Raw genomic sequence first — 3,441 nt, forward strand, 5'->3', positions numbered from 1 at the left:
AATAACTACTCAAATAGGTTGCATCTATTGCTAAAAATTTCAATGTCCATATATTTGGCATCCTTGAAAATATTTAGTTACATAACCCTTCTTGGATTGTTCATTTTTTTTATATTTCTTTGATAATCAAGGGAACTATTCCAATGCCTCTGTAAACTATGACCTTCTCAAATATTGATATATTATGTGGATAAGGTAGGATCTTATTGATTTGCACAAAATTTTAAAGTTTTTAAAGTAACTAAAATTATTGGGTGATAAGAAGAATAGAACTTTTCTAGCCTTTTACTAGATAATTTTTTTAAATAATCAAAAGAAACTATCAAAATTTTAAAAGGAATAATAAATTTGTATTTTCTCACGCATACATGAATCCTTGAACTTAGTGTCAAATTATAGGACTAAATAATGTTCTAAATATGCAACATTTTTCTTAGGCACTTTTACAAACCTATCTTTGTTCAGTGAACTGATATGGGTACATAAAACATAAGTTGAACCTCTTTAGCTAAGACCCTAAGACTAAGGTGCCTCCATTTTACCAAACTTGTTTGAGGAATGATCCCAGCCTCATTCCTTGTGGTATTGGGGCCTTGCATGTACAAAAACTTGATCTTTGATGGGTTTATTCAAAACCATTCAACTTCACAAGCAAACGAAAGCGCCATTTCTATTGATATTATCTTAAAATAGTACCTTAAACAAACAAATTTCAAAATTCTAACCTTTTAGGTAAATATGTTCACAATGAAAATCCAAGATGACATATTTGTTGCATGCATTCTTATGGTGGTGGATAGCTTCATATACTTAAAGTTATTGCACTAATGGCTCCTATTTGTAAGTATTTGACCTACTCAAAAGATGCTTAAAAGTTGGTTGTTGATTTTCTTTAAGAAAAAGACCTATAGCAACATCACATCTTAATGAGTGGTGAATTTAGTGCATGTAATTATAAAAATCCTAAATGATGCAATGGGGAGAATGCCACACAACAATCATAATTGTTATGATAGCTAGTAAGAAATAGAACTTGTACACTTCCAAGGACCAATTGTATCATGGGAAAGTGGCCAAAACTACTTAGAAAAGACATGTTGAAGTGATGTGTTGATTAATTGGAGTTTATTTCACATCAACATGTGAGTTCTATCATGAAGGAGGGGCTTTTTAATACAAATAAAATTAAGCAATACAATAGAAGAGGGCCACCTTCTAGTCAAGAAACACATAAGAACGATAGAGAAACAACTAAATTGAAAATGGTGACATAGAAAGCTAGCTATTAAGGCTAAAGGAAACCATGTGTAGGATAATAAAATAATAATCTTACATGTGGCTAAAGGCTAAAACACAAAGATAAAGGGAAAGATAGTGCCACCAACAAATCCCACATTAGTGTTACAAAATTTTCCACATTGATAGGTTTCTCATTTTCAGATGATTAAGAAGGAATCTAACCTTGAGCCTTCAATTTTGTTTATTTTTTTCTTTCTATTTTTTAAAGGTTTATTTATCCTTCAAATAAGGGAATATAGATATAGTAATCCACATGATCAACAATAAACCAGTTGATAATTTACTTAAAATTTGTGGAGATGTTTGCATAGTGTTCTAATTGTGCAAGAAACATTACATCAATTTGTCATGCGACAAATAACTAGATACCTATAATAGCACATGCACAACATAAGAAAGTCTTAAGTCATTTCAATTAGTTTCTTGAAATCTATCATTAAAAAAATATCACAACGCAAAGGTGACAATATAGAGTTGATTAGTCAAAATGTGTAGAGCTAATTTGTACTTTACAGCATGAAGCTTGACACATCATGACAAAAGATGTGATCAAGGCAACCTTCAAATAGAGCTACAATGTATTTTATCATTTTAAGGAGCTTCATCATTCGAGTTAAACTAACCTACATGTTTCACTAAATGTTAAATGTTGGGACACCTCATAGGTGATGTAGATCATGCCTAAAGATTGGTTCAAAAATTTAAGGACATTTGGATTTTATTAGAAGATTAAGATAAAGGAGTTAGACTTACGAGTTTGTGTCCAATTTGGAGTTTAGTTTTTTAATTTGCATGTAAGCTTGTAATAAGCATGTGGCCTCCCAGGAGCCAATCTGTAATGCACATGTAACAATAAAATACACAATTTTTAATAAATATTTTATTTTGAATAAAAGAGATTTTTCTTCTATTCATGATAATTTTGTTGTGTTAACTCTCATTAGTGTGATTGGATAGTCCTTTTCTTGAACCCTCCATCCATGACTGAATCACATTAGGGTTTAGGTCAAGCACAACACAAATTGATTCATTACTAATTGTAACATATTCACCTTTAGATATTTAACACCCCAATTCTTAGGGTCACATTGTTTACACAAATAGGTCCCATCTAATTTTAAGAATTTCAATGTCCTCATATCTATCAACATCCTTGAAATGATTGGTTAGGATACCCATCATGGATGGATTTTTTAATTTCTTTGACACTCAAGGGAACTTGTCCAATCCCTACTTCGACTATGACCTCCTCAAAGATTGATACATTATGGGATTAACCTATTATTGATTGGCATAGAATTTAAAAAATCCTCAAGAATCTAAATTTACTAGTTGATAAGAAGCACAAAGACTTTTCTATCTTTCTCCTATACAACACTTTCAAATAGATTAAAGAACTATAAGAATCTTGTAAAGTGTAATTAAACTGGATTCCATTAATTGCATGAATTCCTTGATTTTATGTCAGCATTATAAGACTAGAAGAATTGCACTAAATAAATTGTACTTCTAAAGTTTTGTAACCATTGTTTTTAACTTAATACATTGATTCAAACAAATAAATTGAAGAATTATGGCGTTGGGAATAAATTTATTCAATCCAAATCTAGGATAATCTATTTGTTCCAGAACCGTTATAATGATGATAGATAACTTCATATAATCAATTGCATTAATAACTCCTTTGTTTTAAGAGTATAATTTGTTTTAAAAATCCTTTACAAATGACTATAAGACCACCAGATTGTATCCGTCTATAACATATTTTATAAGTCTATATAAATACACTTTAGACTCTCGGAATGGCGAGTGACATTATTTAGCCCATACCTTCGTGAAGAGCATACACAATGTTATTGGAAAGATTGCCACGTACCAATCAAAATCGCTAGTTGTCTGTCACTAAAGACAATGAGAGGTAGGAAGAATCAGAGCTCGGCTGGTTGAATGGACCATCGTAGCATGGAAAAGTGACCACCCATACTACAGAAAAACACACATTTAAGGGATACGTACAATTCATTAAATCTCATACCTAGCTTTATCTCTTTCCATTTTTTATCTTCGCCCTGTAGCTATTCACCGAGCTTTTCTTTCTTTATACGTAGACTGAACACTTTTCTTTACCTAAGGTTCGTTCTG

This window comes from Cryptomeria japonica, chromosome 3 (genome assembly GCF_030272615.1).
Source record: "Cryptomeria japonica chromosome 3, Sugi_1.0, whole genome shotgun sequence".
Taxonomy (NCBI): Eukaryota; Viridiplantae; Streptophyta; class Pinopsida; order Cupressales; family Cupressaceae; genus Cryptomeria; species Cryptomeria japonica.